Genomic DNA, 18,900 nt, shown 5'->3' with positions numbered 1-18,900 from the left:
ACAACGTCTCTCTGTGTAGCCTTGGGTGGCCTGGAACTCACTCTGTAGATCAGGCTGGCCTCGAACTCATAGAGATCTGCCTGCCTCTGCTTTCTGGGTGCTGCAATTAAAGGTGTGTGCCACCACACCAGGCTAAGGCAGGATCTTACTATTCAGCCCAGAGCTCATGGCTTCAGGTAGTCTATCTAGTCAGCTAGCCGGGGCCTCCGTGCCTCCACTTCCCAAACACTGGGGTCACAGGCATCATGTGGGTGCTGGGACCAGAACTTCCATTCTTATGTCTTAACTATATCATCAACCTCCCCACATGGCTTCTCAGAAATAGACCACAGCTTCTTTCTCCACTGAGCACCTCATGAGTCCCTAGGCTTTCTCTCTGTTTTTGTCATGCCAGGTGAGGTTGTCAATATAGTGGCCCCAACTTACCAGACAGGAGCAGATTATTCTGCCACTGTTTAGGTCTTTGACTAGCACACCAGTTCTAGGCTGACCACTCCAGAGTTGATTAACTTGCCTATAAAGTTTGCCACACTCCCAGCTTCTTGATCAGCAGCAGTCTCAAATGTGCCAATAGAGTGAATGGGAACCAGAGGGTGACTTCAGGAGAGGCCCAGCAAGCACCTGGCATTTGCCTTTCTTCAGCACTGTTCATGCTCTTGATAGCATCAGTCAGGAAACTCATTTACACCATTCTGGTATCAAAGAAGGGGAGAGGAAGGGAAGAAAGGGCTGCCCCAACGCTTTTAGAACCTCACTGGATATTCTTTGCTTTCAAAATCATCTCATGGCCTTTTAAATAGCAAGGGAAAAAAACCATACCAAAACCATTTATCAATGATATAAGATCCAGTGGAAAGAAATCTTACATACGTTGAGGTTTGTGGCTCAGCGATGATGAACATTTGTCTGGCACACATAAGGCCCTTTGTTTAATCCCAAGCAACACACATACACACCCACACACTTTCCAATGTAGATAACATCCCCCCAGCTTCCCCTGGAACTCATCTTCCAGTTCTACCTCTTCAGAGCTACGATTAGACCCCACTGAATTTGTTTATGGTTTGGAACCTTAGACTTCATGCAGGGTAGGCAAGTACTCTACCAATTAAACTATGTTCCCAGCCTCCTTCCTTGTTTCTGAAATGGGGCAGTGGGTCTTTCATGTTCCCCAGGATGGCCTCTAACTCAAGTGATATCTGCCTTGTCTTCCTGAGCAGCTGTAATGTAAATAAACTATGGTCAAAGAAGAGCAGGAAATGGTGAGTGTGTGTGTAGAGTCAGTAGCCATGGCAGAAGTCTTGATTGAAAATCAAGGAAACAAAAAACAATGTGATTGTATTTCTTTTTCCAAGAAACATACTCTGGTCTTGAGGTCTCAGAATATTTAAAGGCATGGCTTGGGAAATTAGCACAAGCAATATAAAGCAAATGTTCAGTTTTTTTTTTTTTTCATAGACCTAACAGATGGAAGGGATTCTACTGAAAATGGCAAGAGAAAGGAAAATGGGGGTAGGGAGAATGTGGCAAAATAGTAAAATCTGTCTTCGTATTGGCTCTAGAGCCTTAGCAACTGCACTGTCAAGTAGGCATTTCCCAGAAGTCATTCTGCCCAAAAAAATGGAAGGGAGATTGTCATTGAGTTCTGAAAGTCATGATGGGGATAGCCATAGGTATGCTGCAGATGTCTCTTTTTCATATGCATCTGTACTTAAATTCGTTGTGATCTGGCTATTATATAATTGCTGTGTAATTAGTGAAATGCTTACACTTACTTTGATCAGAGATTATTTTCTCTGGAAAACACAACCCTGACTTGTATTTGCTGTGCTTTATCTCACTAGACTCAATTACGCATGGTTATCCACGCCTGCAGATAGACTAATGTAGCTCATTAATGTAGCCCTGCCAGCTGCCAACAATGCAGGCATCGTGCCTGGGGGTAATAAGAAGCCTCAGTGGACTTATTTTGCAAATTGATCCCTCTTTAGTAATAGCAACTGTGACAGTCCCCTTTAGGACTCTAAAACAGACTCTTTCTCAGTCTAACTCCTACATCAACCCCCCCCCCCCCAAGTTAGAGGTGAAAACTGCTATCCAGGCTGCCACCAGCCTTCCTGGTTCAGCCACTGTCTCCTTGGGCTTTGTTCTCTGTCTTTATCATCTTTTTCCTGTCCTTCATCTTCAGCCATTTCTTCAGTCCTTCAACCCGAATCAACTCAATCTTTTGCTCCTCCAGCCTCTCACCACACTTCTTCTTAGAGTTGTCTTCTCCATCATTACCCCAGGCCAGGGAGTCACTGGGGACAATCAGCATCTGTCTGCAGAAAGCCCCACACTGTTTTTCCTTAATACTTTAAAACAATTAAAGCTGCGGTTACTGGGCATTCTCTCAGGGGCGTTCTGAAATACACAATCGGTTTTTACAAGAAGACAGTTTTTTATCACACCATCACACAGAGAAAGGTTGGTACTAAAGGCAGTCAACACACAGAACCCTTACAGCTGTTAAGACTAGACACCATGGCCTAGCATAGAACACATACTTGCAATCCCAGCACTTCGGAGGTGGAGGAGCAGGAGTTCAAGGTCACCACAGCTACACAGTGATTTTTAAACCAATCTGCACTACATGAGATTTTTGTCTCAAAGAAACAAAAGCAAAAGAAAAATAGGCATCAGCCTTCTCTGCCTTGCAATTGCACATACCACTTCAGACTTTATAAGTCTTACATATTATAATGTGTGTATGTGGGTGCATACGTGTGTGTAGGTGTGCCTGCTTGTGCAAGTACATGTGGAGGCCAAAGGTTGACATGGGGATGCCCTGAGATCTCTCTCACTAAGCCTGGAGACTGCCACCCCAGCTAGACTGACTAGCCGGCAAGCTTATTATAAAAGCTGTCCCAACATTAAGGTTACAGATATAGTCCAGCATACCCAGTTCCCCATCCCCCCCATGGGTCCTGGGGATTTGAACTCATATCCTACTCATTGAACTGTCTACCAGAATATATTTATTTTTAAAAATACAATTTAATTTTCTTTTCTTGAGCAGGATCTACAAGTTTATGACACTAATCCATCAACCAACTTAATACTTGGGGAAATATGAGAAAATAATTTTTCAAAAGCGAGCCATCATTATGCAAAATCATACTGTTTTACAAAGTATAACCACACTAATATAGATTTAATGGGCCTTCATTTTCTTGTTTTTAGTGTTTACTTTCTAAGCCGGTTGAGGCTGGCTTAAGGTAGTGGGTCTCCTTACGGCATTTTCATTCCCATGTGCAGTTTGACTCGGCTCTCACTCACTCCTGTCTCCTACAGCTTCCCCATCCCCTTACACTCTTCTTGCTGAGTTCCTCACTGTCTCACCCCACTGCTCGTGTTTCATTCAGTTTCAACATGAGCTAAAGGACAGTAGGAAGTAGCGAGAGATGGACGGCAGAGCCACACAGCACAGCAAAATACTTAAGCTCACTTTAATCATAATGAAACTCATAAATGAATGGATTCCTTCATTCGAATTGATGAATTTCACCTGACAACACTAAACCAATGGAAGAAAAACTTTGATACACAGCAGATGGAGAGTGCTAGCCTGCAGCCACATCCCTAGGTGCAGACCTGACCCATTTGGTGGGAAGGAAGGTGCTAGTCTTTGAGTACACTGGTAGCCGAAGCAAAGACACCCAAGGACAGCAAGATCGGAGCAGATATGGACTCTGTTTAAGTCACAGCTCTTCTTAACCTGTGGGTCTTGACCCCTCTCCACAGGGGTCACATATCCGATATTTACATTTTGACTCATGGCAGCTATGCAGTAGCACCGAACTAGTTTTATGGTTGGGGTCAGCACAACATGGGGAACTGTATTGAAGAGTGGCGGCATTAGGAAGATTGAGAACTGCTGGTTGAGGACAAGTATGAGATAAATTTACCTTCTTCAGGTGCCTCCACCTGAAACAGCCACTGCCTCCTCCTCAGCGCAGTGGCTTTCTTGGGTACTATTAAAGCAGTGTGAAAAGACTAGGGTCCACCTGGGTCTTAACAGGATTACCTTAGAAATGCTCATTCCCCTGTTTGATGTTGTTCTTCCCCAGCCAGATTCCCACACTGTTATAATTAGAAAGGTCAGACGAACACAATGTCTTTGTCTCACATGTTAAAATGAACTCGAAGGAAAAATATAGCCACCAGGTGGTCAAACCCCACACAGGCCTTTTACACTTAGTGCAATTCTTTCTACATTGTGTCATTGTGTCTTACCACAGATAAGCAAAAAAAAAAAAAAAAAAAAAAAAAAAAAAAAAAAAATGCTTATTTTAAAACTCCATCTTATAAAGGATACACAAATCATGGGAGAAGATGTAAAGCTAATTGTTTTTCTAGGTTTTTTTATGTGTGGGAGATAAGAACGTAAAAATGTAATTAGTAGTGAAAATGCAAGGTCTACAGTTTTTGAATAGCTACTCTAACTGCACAGTTCACTGGAATATTCAGACTCTGGGTCTGCACCAGTACTTGTTTGAATAGCCATGTTCACTTATGATGCTTTTAGATGCTAGTTCTTTACAATAAAGTGATTTTTTATTTTGTAAATGTACTTTAACATAGCTAAGTAATTGGGATAAATAAAGAAGGCAGGTGAATAGTTTGAGGTAGTGTGTGTGTGAGTGCGAGTGTGTGTGAATCTCTTATTAAAGTGTAAAAACCAATAGAAGCTTAAGTGTCTGTCCTACTGCCTGATTCACTAACCGTGGCCTGCTGCACTGATTTGCACTGGTGATGCTATGAGCACACACACACACACACACACACACACACACACACACACACACACACACAAAGATGACTCCCAACAGCAAGCTTGATCTGGAAGACTTCTTTAAGCACTATCCCTGCCTGGCCCTCCATCGTGAGAACCACTAGTGCCGCCCCTCACCAAAAGCACACTTGCCAACAGACAGTGTTCATGGAATGCCAGGCACTGGGTACAAATGATAAATCAAAAGGTTCCAGCTCAGCGCATCCAAGCCCTCCCTCTCCCCCTCCCCCTCCATCTCCCTTTCTCCACCCTGTCTCTTTTTCTCTTCTGACTTAAGCCTCTGTTTAATGGTTCATTAATCCCTTTGAGGAGTCAATATCTGGGGATAAAAACCCCAACCCAACTCAATTAGAAATGATACTTCTTTTACTTTGCCTCCCCCCAGCACTCTCTAATTCCTTCCCATGTTTAGTTTTCTCCTTAAAAACATATACTTGTCTTCTTGTCTCCTTCCTTTGGAATCAAATAAGCCCCAAGAGAGCAGGTCTTTTTGTCTCCTTTGTTCTCTGCTACCTAAAATACAGACTAGATACTCAGTAAATACTTGTTGATTAAATAAATAAAAATGAATGACATTTCTATACTTGCCAATATTATTTGGCCCATTCGACTTTCTATCATGATTTCTCTCCCATCCCTTCAATCACCTCTCAAGTACAGCATATTAGCCCTTGATCTTCTTAGAGTTTTTATTGTTGGCTGCATCTCGGCAGTCTGGGTTCCATGATTATCTATGACATGATAATCCTCTTTAACCCCACCCTCTTATCTTCCACTGCACCTGCTCTGCCAACCCCCAACCCTATATTCCTACAATTAAACTTACTTCACTCTTTATCCAGCCCAGAGCAATATTAGAAAAGATCTGAAGCTCATGTTAGATTGGATGAACAAAAATTTACGGTACCATCCCCATGTTCAAATCCACAGCACATAAAAGAAAGATTAAAAATGAGAACTGGATTTGAAAATTGAGCACTACATATATTCTCTGATATCTCAGTTGCAAAATGAGAATAGTATTTACTTTGTATTATAAGGATTATATTCGAATGAAATAATATACATAAAAGCTCTGAAGAGGTTTAAGCATGTACAAAGTGCTAAATAAATGCTAACACTACGCTGTGACGATGCCTCCACCGTATGAATTGGTAAGAAAGTATGTTTCTAGCATGAGTAGATTCACTGCTTTCTTTCCATGTCAGAACTGTTTTCACGCATCCTGTGTCCTCATTCAGGAACAGGGCCTCTCTTCCTTCCTCAGACTAGATTACCCACACTAGCAGTCTGCAACCCTGTCCATGTGTTACAATCAGTAGAGGAGCTTTCAAAGTGCAGATGACTAAACTAATTAACTATGTCTAGGCCAAATAAATATGAATCTCTAGGAATGGAAGTATTCTATCAGGGCTTTTTGTTATTGTTTTATGACAGGGTCTCATGCAGCCAAGGCAGATCTCAGACTCACATTGTGGTTAAGGATGGCCTTGAACACTTGTCTTTCTTCCTCCACCTCCCAGACAGGATCACAGTATAGGCCACCACATGCAGCAGCATTTTGTTTTGAATGTTTCCTGATAGAATGCCAAGACAAGTTATCGGGGCAAAGGGATATCCTGGAACAACTGGATAGCCATTTTCAAAAGTGAGCTGAATCCTTTTCTTATATCATGTTGAAAAATTATCTAAGTTTTGAACTAAAAATATAAAATGTGTGGATGAAAATATAGGAATGGCCCTTAATGACCTTGTTAGGGAACACTGCCTTTGACATAACATCAAAAGCACAAAAAAAAACAAAAACAAAAACAAAAACAAAAATAAACAAACAAACAAACAAACAAAAAAACCCCAGAAAGAAAAAAGAAACTAAAGAAACTGAACTTCATAAAAACTAGTTCTTGGTATTCACCACTGACAAAAAGACTATGATAAAATACTTACCATCCACTTAGCCTGACATAGCTTGTATCCAAAGTATAGAAAGGACTTTCATAAATCATAATAAAAACATAAATGTATAATTTTTAACATATGTAAAGAGTATAAATAGACATTTCCCTAGAGAAGTACACACATGGCCAGTAAACACATCAAAAGATGTTCAACATCATCAGCCATGAGGGAGACAGCAACAAAGGCTTGATGGGACGCTGCCTCACACCCACTAAGGTGATGCTCACGACGTGACAGGTGACAGCTGCCACTTCCTGAGGTGTGGAGAGGTTTGATCTATGTGTTGCTGATGGGGATGTGTAAAGGTGCAGCTAGCTTAGAAAGAAGCTCAATGTCCATTCAACTGCTCAGTACAGTTAGCATGTGGCCCACCATTTCTATCCCAAGAAAAATGAAACTTGTACATAAATATCAAATGCAGTAGGATTCCTAGTAGGTAAAAGTAGAAATAGCTCATATTCATAAACAGATGAATGGAGAAGGTGATTTACTATGTATACTTAAATATTATTGGGTAATATAAAGAGATGATGTACTGAGGCATGTAAATCATTGGTGAACTTTGAAAAAAGTGATAAAAGCAAATTACAAATGCTCATGCACTGTATGACTTCATCTATAAGAAACGTCCAGAATAAGCAAATAAATAAAAGGGGAGATTGCTTGGTGGTTGCCTAGTGTGGAGGGATGATAGAAATGAGAAATGACTGCTCTCTCTCTCTCTCCCCCGCCCCTTTCTTTCTTCTTTTCTTTGATAAAGAAAATATTCTACATTGACTGTGGCCATGGTCATGATGAACATACTAAACACCATCCAATAGTGAGAAGAAAAGAGGGAGAATGGAAAAGAAAAGGGGAGGGAAAGAGGAAAACTGTGTCGTGAAAGTCTATATCTACCAATTTTCCTTCCAGAGTTATTGCGCATAAAAACAGAATCTTCTAAAACTTTTCCATTTCTTTTCCCAGAATCAGAACTGTCATAGCAGGATGTGATATCCTTGGAATGACACTTTTTTTCTTCAACCAGCAGAGTGTTCCTAGGCAGTGCTCTTTAATTTTAACAAAAAACACAAGTATCAGGCTACACCACCTGGCAGGTTTGATCACCTTGCCTATCTTGGCTCATGTGATTTCCTCATGTGACCAGTCAGCTGTAGCACACGGAGGAAGGGAAGTAGACAGTGCAAACCAAGCTCTCAGGTTCTGTCACCCACATACAGTCGTGTTATATGCCCGTGGATGTGGCCCCTTGCCCTCAGGAACCACTCAGATGCCAGTTCCCTAGGACACAGCTCTGCTTTGACTGACTCTGTTTACTAAATAAATTAATTCCTACTCCTGGAGTAGTTTCAACTTTTAAACAAAAAGCCATCTATTGATAATCACTGATACACAGTATTTAATTGTTTGATATTAAACAATTAAGAGTTATTGTTTTATCCCACAAGTACGCTATATATGAAAATAAACATATCTACAGCCACTGGGAGTGGGGACAGTGGGTTCTATACCCACTCTGTGCCTTAGAGGGACAATTTTACTTCAATAAATCCATGTGCTGCCTAAATGTCTTTTATGGAAACAAACATAAAGGCAGAATCTAATGAACATTCCTCAAAACGGCTTTGAATACATAAATATTAATTTTTTAAAGGTTAAGGATTTGGTCTTCTAGTAGAGTTCAACAATTTAATATATCTTTGGAAATGCTCTCAACAGAGTCTTGAGAGGATACAAAACAGAGAAATGCTGCAATATATCGAGATATCTTACAATACAGGAATTTTTATCTAAAATAGTATTGAATGTGTTCAACTCAGCAAATAAAAATGGCAAAACATAAAACTACAATTGTGTGGGTAATTGCCCTGCAACACTAGGACATTAAAATACACAGTGAGAACAAATGAGGATGTTCAATCCTAATTTGAGAAAGAAAATAAAATATTTCAGTTTCAGGTATGATAATTTAAAAATGAAATGCACGTTCACTTGGAAGTTAAGAATAACCATTCCCCCAAAGAAAGAATGATCTGAATGCTAACATGAGTGCTACAATTTAGAACCTCTGCTCTAGAAGAAAACTCAAAACTAAGCATTGATTGAGACAGACATGGTCAGTCGGGTGACAAGAAATAAAAAGCCCCCCCCTCCCTCTCTTCTCTTACTCTCCTCTCTCTCTAGAAAGAAATACCAAAGGCATGTTTCTGAGTAGTACATCAGTTGTTCAAAGTTGGGAAATGTGACTAGATTATATGGGCTCAGGAACTACCTTGGGCAAAGTATGACACAGCATCACATCTCTCCTCAAAATAAACCTGAGTACTGGAAAACAACCACAGATATTTCTTGTTAAAAGTATAAACAAATTATTGAACCAACTTTATACATGGAAGACATCAGAACTTTCTCCAATTTCCAAAACCTAGCAGAGTAAACTTTCCAGCTGAAAGTTCATTTTAAAAAATATTCAGTTGCATTTCTATCCAATATAATTTTGGAATACAGGAAGAAATAACTTCATTAGAAATCTTTAAAAAATAATTATCCTTACAATTTAAGTATAATTCTGGTTAAGCCTTCAGTGCAGATTTTTAGGTATAAAATAATATTTAAAAAATCAACAAATACACTGCAACCGCTCTCATCATAAAAGCTTTTGAAAATGATTGAAGAAGTATTTATCTTCCCATATTGAAAAGACAAGGTATTGACGTTACACAATCAGGAAACAAAGGCAAGGCTGAAGGGTAAGATGTGCTGGCAGGGACAGCACAGGAGACAAGTGCTGGGCAAGCGGGAGCCTGCTTGGTCTTGCTGGTCCCACTTTCTGCAGCTCCTTCTGGGTACTCTCCGAGCACCCTTCCCGCCCCCCCCCCGCCCCCAACACATCCACATCCTCTCAAAGACAACCCAAGCAAGCATCCAAAGGTAACACGCAGAACCATAATAAAAAAAATGCCCAAGTCCAGCCGGCAGACAAGCAAGCCAAGGGGGGGAAAAAAAAAAAAAACAACAAAAAACAAAAAAACAACCAAACCAAAAACCAGCTGTCAGTCCCTGAGCCGTGCCGGGGTTGGGGGGGGGGGCTCAGGTTTCCTTCAGTCTCTTCCACCTTGTGCCTCCCTCAATACTATCAGTTTTCTAATAAGCTTAAAGCACAAATAAATTCTCCATCTGTCCTTGTGAGATACGCGCTGACGAAACAGGAAAAGAGTGCAATACTCACAACAATGAAGAATTCCTACACATGCTGTTCCATTTTCTTGCTTTAAAAAGATGGAAGGTTAATCTAAAGAGCCTTGCAGAATTGGGAAAATAAGGGGGAGGAGGAAGATTCTACCCACACAATCCTCCGGCCCACCCCAAAGGAGCTCAAAGCTTGCTGACGTCACACATTCATGAATGGATGTAAATTGGGCTGGTTTAGGATTCCGCACAGACTTAGTGGTGGTGTGTGCTGTGAAGGAAAAGGTGGGGGGAGGGAGAGGGAGGGCTCAGAATATACACAGCCAATAGGCTTTAGGCAGGTATGGCCAGCCCTCTTTTTAGAAAAAAATCTGGTCACCGAATAAACAGAGCCCGCCAATCAGACATCTGTCACAGCCTTAAACCAAACCAACAGAGCTGCTGCTGCAGCAGCGAGAGAGCGAGACAGGGAGGGAGGGAGAGAGAGAGAGAGGGAGAGAGGGAGGGAGGGAGGGAGGAAGAGAGGGAAGAAGGAGAGAGACAGGGAGGGAGAGAGAGGGAGGGAGGGAGGAAGAGAGAGAGGGAGGGAGAGAGGAAAAGAGCGAGGGAGAGGGAGGGAGAGAGAGGGAGAGAAGGAGGGAGGGAGGGAGAGAGGGAAAGAGAGAGGGAGGGAGGGAGAGAGAGAGGGAGGGAGGGAGAGAGAGAGGGAGGGAGAGAGGGACAGAGAGGGAGAGAAAGGAGGAGAGAAGAGGAGAGGGGAGGGAAGAGGAGGCAGGGAGAATATGGGGAGGGGTGAAGAGACTGTGATTATCATAAAAACATTGTTCTTGCTACTGAATAAAGGAATCAAAATGGAATTTTGGAAGGCTCAATGTCCCAAAGTTAAATCACTAGAGCTTTTATGCATTAGGGATATTAGAGCTATTTCCCTTGAGCCCTTTCTTGATGTTTAATAACATGCCTAATATAACAAAAAGAAATCAAAATCAGAGAATTAGTTCCTAAGATTGGTGACAGGTCACCGTGTATACACCCCACAACACAATTTGGAACATCAAAATAATAGGGCAAGGGTGTATGCAATTATCTAAGATGACATTACATAAACCAAATCGCTTTTTATAACAATGTGTTCCTGACCTTTGTGATGTATCAAAAGGGAGAGGAGAAGGGTAATTCACTATTATATTTAAATAAAGTACAGCATTCCCTCATTAATTTTATTTGATGTCTGATATTCAATTAAGACAAGGTTCTTAAAGAATCTTGAAGCAAAGTTTGGCTTCCCTGTGGAATTTTAGCAGCAAAAACAGCTGTGTCCACTCATCAAATGGGCTTATGACATTTCTTTATTCTTTAAATTTTTAAACATTATACCAAAGTGGAAACTAATATAGTGGACTATGCCTTCTCCCTAACACTTTGCTTTATAATTACCAATACTTTACAAATATTGATTATCACTTTTTGCATTTGGAACCCAGAACACAAGTGTCTGCTGTGCGGTCTCAGCTGTGAGACGTGTAGTGGCTGGGAGCCAATCTAGAGCTCAACAAGATGCTGTGCACAACAGAGAGAAGGAATGAGTTTGTCACAAAGAGACTTTCCACTATCGTTTTACACAAGAAAGAGAATTATCAGTGACAAAGAGGGTCAACAGGTCTCTACAAAAAAAGTTTGTAGAATATCACTGTGGAAATGATGGACTAAAGAAGCTTATCTATGGAGGTTAGGAGTGTTCATGGCTACTATAGTACAGAAATGTTGCTAGCAGGCCCTACGGGTACCACAAATATGCCAATTATCCATATACCAAGCTTATTTGAGAATCATTACACTAGAAGATAAAGAATATGCATACTTGTTTTCTAAATAGCAATCAAACCCAAAGAGAATACAATCAAACTCCCAGACTAATAAAAACAAACTAACCATTTTTCTCTTAAAATCATACAGGCTAACTAATAGAGGTTGTAGACAAAAGTTTCTGTCCTGCATGGTCCCAAATAAACACACAGAGGCTTATATTAATTATAAACTGTTTGAACAATGGCTCAGGCTTCTTATTGGGCTAGATCTCTCTTAATTATTAACATATTTCTATTAATCTGTGTATCTCCATGTGGTCTTGGCTTACCGGAGTATGCCTGGGTGTCCCACCTTCCTGGTAGCTACATGGTGTCTCCTGGAATCTGCCTACTACCTTTCTCTATCCCTGTCTGGATTTCCTACCTGGTTAAATTCTGCTTGTTCATTGACCAAAACAGTTTTATTTATCAACCAATATGAGAAACATATATTCACAGCATACAGAAGGACATCTCCCATCAAGAGATAATTAACAGTTCACATAGGCTTACTGTGGATGGTGTCAATAAAATCAGAAACTGGCATATCAAGCTCTATATATTAAAAGTATACAAGGGTTCACATGTAAATCATATCTGTATAAAGCTATTTTAAAAGCCAGTTGACTCTGTTCTATAAGTTGCCACAGTCATAGCTAGGGTCAATTAGCAACAGCATTTCTAACAAGTCCACCAGTGGTAGGGATAGTCTTTGCAACAGTTCAACAATACAGAACCTATACATGCATCTAAGAACAGCCACCCAAGACTGTTGGCCTAATATATCATCTGGTACATTAAAACTAGATGGTTGCATGGACTCATCACTTTAGCCTGGTGAATTCTGTCTGTGTTAGGATGCTTCCCTGTATCACCAAATCATCAACTGAGCCAACAGGGTCCTCAAGGTCAAACATCATCAGAAGTCATTGGGAAGGTGCCTATCCAAGTTGTAGAAGATGTAGACATCATTCTCAGAAGATATCATTGCATATGAGGAAATGAGAGAGAAAGACAAGCACAAAGATGTACAGCCTAAGGGGTCACCACGCAAGAGAAACTGCTGCAGTGGCATGAATATGCGGATGTGATCACCACAAGTGCTAATAATCATATGAAACATGCCAGGAGTGCTTGAAGAACTAAATTCTTAAATTTTAGTTAAATTGTAAAAATAGTCACATGTGGCTAATGGCTAATACTGAACTGAATTCCTTCCTCATGAGTAGTTTTTAATGTCATCAATGTGGACAAGTGTGGGGAGCTATACAGCCATTAAAAGATAAGCGAGCTCTTTTAAGAACCAAATTAGACCCTTCAGGTTTCAGTAATGACTAGAAGATGATTCTGGTCATCTTACCTAAGAACATTTTCAAAATTCATTAGTAGACAAAAATCTAAGTATAGGAATCAAGGTTTACTTTTTTCTTGCTATAAAAATATGAGCTGTTTTATTTTTGTTCTTTGTGAAAACATTAAAAAAAAAAAAAGGAAAATGGCTTGTAGTAAAGCTAGAAACTAAGGCAAGTCTTAAGGACCAAGACTCAGTGGCTACGTTTGATCAAACATATTTTAAAAAGGAAGAATATAGTTAGTGCAAGTACTGATGCAAGCGAACTTGGATTTCCACCCCAGGTACCAGTGAGCAGTGGTCAAACCTGGCAAAGATCTGGGGACCACCCTTTCTTTCCTGCCATTTACTCTTGGGAGCCTAGGCTGTCTGAGCTTTAGTTTTCTCCTTCATTAACAGGTCTAGAAGAGGCTACACTATGGCCTCTGTGAAAGTTAGATAAAGTAGCATACACAGCATATGGAAGGTAAGAAGCTGTATCAGTAGTTGGTTTGTTGTTATTCAAATACCCTGGACTCCCTCACCCCTTTAGAAGAGAAATTCTAGCAGCTACTCAGGTACAGGAACCAAATTATGGAAATAATACATTATCTCCATTTTTATTATAATAAAACAAAGAGAAACACACACACACACAAAAACAGTAACTTTTTTTTCCTGAAGAAAAGGTCAACCAAATAGTTTTTCTTTAGGAGGCTGGTAGACGTCATCTGCAGTTCTGAACCAGGAGTGGGGGTTGGGGGTTGGGGGGTGGAAGTGGGGGATGGGGGGATGGGGATGGCAGGGAGACAGTGCTTCAGGTAGACAGGCCAGCTAATAAAGAACTCTATTTTAAGGCAGCTAAAATTTCCAAAATAAGAGGTAGCTTGCACAAAATGGTATTAACTATTATGGAAAAGATGCTACCAGCTGAGAATGCAGGTCTATACTCTCCACTCTCATGTCAGAGTATTAACCCCAACCTACCTGCCCCCTTCCCAAAGCACATGCACTGTTATCAACATGAAAGCTTAGTATTCGACGACCTGGGCAAGCTATTCAGTTATGCTTGCTTATTTCCCATTAAATGGAGAAAGTGATTTTAAAAATAACTAAGGAAAGATAGTCTTCTGAGACTTACTAAACTGTCCTTGTGTTAAGGGAGAGCACCCCAAAGCCACATGTATGTGCTCCAGTGTCATCAGCCTGGACCAGCTTGGCAGGGTTACTGCCACTCAGTCCTATGGTCTCATTTTTATAAAAAAAATATTATTATAAGGAAGACCAAACTGTTTCTGTATTGTCTAGCATCTTGAATGGCATCTTCCAGAAAAAAGAGCCCAGGCAAGGGATTTGTACGACAGCTCTGTACCAGGGAGAAGTTCTCTATTCTTAGAGAATTAGACACCCACATTGCAGGTGACTGCAGTATAATCCAATGAGTTACCACCCCTGTCCCTGCTGCTGCAGTCAGAGCCTGCTATGTCTAATAAACATGATTTTGTAGTTAACACTTTGCTTGTTTGTCCTTGTTTGGAGTTTACTTCCCTCCTAACCTCAGTATGTATATATGTCTTGATAAGCACTATGAATCACTATTAATGAAATTTTAGAATCAAATATATATGTATGAACATTAAAAAGATAAAAATCTCATGTAGGGAAATTCCACAATCATCTTTAAGATAAAAGGAACCCCTTAAATGTACGCATAGTTATGGTAAACTTAAACAGTATCATTAGTTAACTGGATCTGAATGCCGCAATATTTTTTTCAAAGGATAATGAAACATCAAATCAGCTATAGAAAAGCAACTTTTTGTAATGCTCTATGCTATCTAGATGAATTGTACCAACATAATGAAGTTTTAATATATCCTTCCTGCCACAGGGATGCTTATTAGTGAAAGACGTAAGAATTCTCCTGACTGATACTGCAAATGCACTGGAGCAAATGGCTTCTCAATTGATCAAATATTTAGCAACCGCAAAACACATCATCTACAATAAAAATTATGGGTACGTGCCATAGCCAAGCTTTCAGAGGTCTAAATATACTGTCTGGAATGTACGGAAACATTTTACACACTAAAAGAACAAAATGAAACTGTCACTGTGTGTGTCACATCATCCAGCTCAGGCCATTTTCTAGAGTGGTGCCACAGCACAAAGACGGGGTTAGCAAGAAGTTAGTTCCTGAAAACTGATGCAAAACCCAGAACTGGGTATGTTGGTGAGCTTCTCTAATCTCAGCCTTTGGGAAGTAGAAGCAGGAGGGTTGTAAATTCAAGACGAGGGAAATCTAGGTACAAGGTGTCATTCTCTACTCTCGAAAGTAGAGACAAGATGAAAGATGAAAACAGGAGGTAGTGGGCATCTGCCTTTTCCTTTTGGGTTTGCCCCTTCATCATCCCCATTTTGAGAGAACTGCCTCTCTTCCCCCTTTCAACTTATGTGATTCAGGTGAACCCCACTTAGGGTTCAAAGAGTGGGCCATGGCATCTCACGTTCTTTGTCATGGTTAGTGAAAAAGGACAGACATGTGGCATAAGTCAGCCAATGAAAATGATCAAGACTCAGTCCTAGGATGTTCACTGAAACTATTGGGAAGTAAACCAACCAACATTTTTTAAAATTAGGATACTAGCTATAAGGACAGTGTGAGCAGAGAACTGTAGTCTTTATCTATACATAGGGCAAGGATGAACACACCAAACGCAAAGACAGATTTCCAATGACAGAGACCAAGCATCTAACAGACACAGTCTGAAGTATTTCTTTGCTGTACCTCCTCACTCCACAAGCCAACTAGCCTCTCCATTTCTTTAAAAGCTTAAACCAGTTGTCATGGTTTTCTGTCACTTGCAGCCAAAAGAAACCTCAGCATAAAGTTACTGACATTGTTCTCATTCCCCCACACTCAACAAAGCCAATTACAATCGGATCCCTGTGCCAGTCTCTTCAACACTAGTAACCTCTATATGTGTGTAGATTGACACTCAAGATCTGCCTTCTACCTTTGACATTTTTCACATTTTATTTTTGTCTTTGACATCTTTATTATTCTCTAGTCAAGAGAGGGCTTTATCCTTGGTTAATTTTCTTTTTCTTTCATTCTTTTTTTCCTGTCTTTCAAAAATGGTCTTTCAATGCTTCCCAGACTGACCTCAGACTCAGTAGGCCTGGTATCTCAGCCCCCCACCCCCAGCTACAGTTACAAGTGCCACATGAGTATTCCCTTGGACATTGTGATCTTGGTCTCTAGCCTCATCACACATGGACACACATAGCTATAATTCATCTCTATAACTCTACACTGCATACATTTCTCATTGTTTGCTCTTCTTGTAAGACCAACATGTTATACCTTTGAATCTTTGTCTATTCAAATAAATTATAAAAACCTGCTTTTCCTATGATCCTTTTCATGACATTGATTTTAAAGCTGAATATCCATTTTAATGGATTCCTTCTTCTATGAGTAGTATGCATATACTGAAAGAAAAAAATGTTAGAATTACTCAAGAAAAATAATAGAGAGTAGAGACTCTACCAAATAATTTTGTGTTGTGAGCAAAAGATGCATTTATCACTTGTGTCATTAGCTCTTTCTTTGGTGGCAAGGATTATTATGGAGCACAATGATGATAGAGCTATAAATGATCGAGTTTTAGCTATATTTCAAACATTGTGCTAAAAGTCTCTGATGCTATTTAGCTTCAGCTGTAAATTTGTCACATCCTAGTCAACTCTGGGGATCTCAACTGAGGGACTCTGCAGATCAGACTGGCCTGCAGCCATGTCTGTGAAAGACTGTCTTGGTGGGCACATCCCACTGCAGGTGGTACCATCTCTAAGCAGGTAGGCCTGGGCTGTATAAGAAAGTTAGCTGAGCATGAGGCTGAGAGCAAGGCACAGAATGAGCCAGTAAACACCATTCCTCCATCAATCTTGCCTTGAGTTCCAGCCCTGACTTCCTTCATGAGTTCTTGTCTCGAATTCCCTCAACAATATTGGACCATGATCTGAAATACTGGCTGAAACAAACCCTTTCCTCCCAAGTTGTTTTTGGTACATAAGTATCTTCTCAGCAACAGAAAGGGAACCAGAAAAGTCCCACTGAATATCCCATTCAGTTCTCTCTCTCTCTCTCTCCTCTCTCTCTCTCTCTCCTCTCTCTCTCTCTCTCTCTCTCTCTCTCACACACACACACACACACACACACACGTATTACACTCAGCTTTGTTTAAAGGCATTTTCAGTGCTTGGTACTACAAAGGTCTTAGTCCACACTGATCTCACAGCTGTAAGGAGGAGGGGCTTCATACACGGTGTGGAAGAAGAAGCAGTATACAGAGGTACAGCTCTGCAAGCTGAGCATCTTTCCTCTATCCTCAATCACAGCTGTTAAAACAGCAAGAATTTCCGTGTGTGTGTTTGTGTACATGTGAGCTTGTGCTTGTGGAAGCCATCAGATGTCTTCCTCAGTTACATGCCACCTTATTGTTTTGAGACAAGGTCTCTCACTGAAACTAGAGTTTAGATTCTACTGGACTAGATGGTCAGAAAGTCCCAGGGAGCTGCTTGTCTCTGCTGCCCACCTACTACCTCTTTCCCCACTCTATAGTGCCAGGATACAGAGACATACCACTATGCCTACACACACACACACACACACACACACACACACACACACACACACACTGCTAGGGTTACAGGGATTGAAATTATATGAAGCTAGTTGTGAGCTCTTGACGTTGATGACAGGAACCAAATTCAGGTTCTTTACAAGGGCAGACTATTAACCTTTGAACCATACCTCCAGGTGCCACATTTACACGTTTTATAGTAAACACAACAATGCCCGATATGAAAACAAATACGTTATATCCACCACCTCAAATGTTTAAATTCATGTTTAATACATTCCCACTTTAGGGAAAGGAAATATTGATAGGTTAAAAAACAAAGACATAAAATATGTCTGAATTATGTGATATATAAAGGGTGTTTTGAAAACGTTTCAAGCTAAGGCTGTAGTTCAGTTGGCAAGTGCAAGCCTTAGGTTCAAGACACAGCATGGTATAGACACTCACCTTTTGGGTGAAGGGAGGCAAGAGGATCAGAAGTTCATGGCCATTCCTGGCTACAGAGTTGACCAGCCAAGGCTTTATGAGATTGTTACAAAAATATTTTTAAAAACTGCAATTATAATCCAGTAGAGAGTTGTCTCAGTGGTTAAAGGCTCACCATTAAAATGAGATGAGTTAAAAGTACAGAAAGCAGGGTATCTCACAGGATAATCTGAGTGTACCATCCAAAGAAACTTGTTTGTCCTGTGTGTGTGCACTAGGGTGCCATAGAAGTTATGTTTCTTACTCTTGGCCACAGCAGGAAAAGCTACTCCATCATATAAACATTTAACACGTGCCTGTTATTTATTTATTTATTTATTTGTTTGTTTGTTTATTTTGCAGGGCAGGGATGGAACATTCTAGGCAAGCATTCTGCCACTGAGCCACATCCCAGAGCCTCTTGTTATTCTTGGTATTCATTTTACAAGCCATACTTTTGTGTCAAGAATCTTCCTTACATTGGGATCTTTTAGAGTTTCAAGTTTCTAAATTCTAGAAAAAAATAATTGGGAACAAATATGGTCCTAGACATTCTTTGTAAATAATATTCTAATACACTTTCCATTCACAGAGAACGTCAGTGGGTTCATACTAGCTCTGTTATAT

The 18,900-nt window shown here is 40.4% G+C and overlaps 1 protein-coding gene across 3 annotated transcripts in view; it reads right to left on the bottom strand.

The window, feature by feature from the left end:
* Map3k13 (mitogen-activated protein kinase kinase kinase 13) overlaps positions 1-18,900 on the bottom strand; it is a 135,048-nt gene that overhangs the window by 72,798 nt on the left and 43,350 nt on the right. Inside the window, exon 1 of one of the 3 annotated variants that reach the window (XM_051191191.1) lies at positions 10,023-10,254. The exons of the other annotated variants lie outside the window; for them this stretch is intronic. The gene's annotated coding sequence lies outside the window, so the exon portion shown is untranslated. Of the gene's footprint in view, positions 1-10,022; positions 10,255-18,900 lie in introns of those variants that run through there. 3 annotated transcript variants of the gene reach the window in all.

This window comes from Phodopus roborovskii, unplaced genomic scaffold (assembly GCF_943737965.1).
Source record: "Phodopus roborovskii unplaced genomic scaffold, PHOROB, whole genome shotgun sequence".
NCBI classification, from domain to species: Eukaryota; Metazoa; Chordata; class Mammalia; order Rodentia; family Cricetidae; genus Phodopus; species Phodopus roborovskii.
This window is presented reverse-complemented; position numbering and strand designations above follow the sequence as displayed.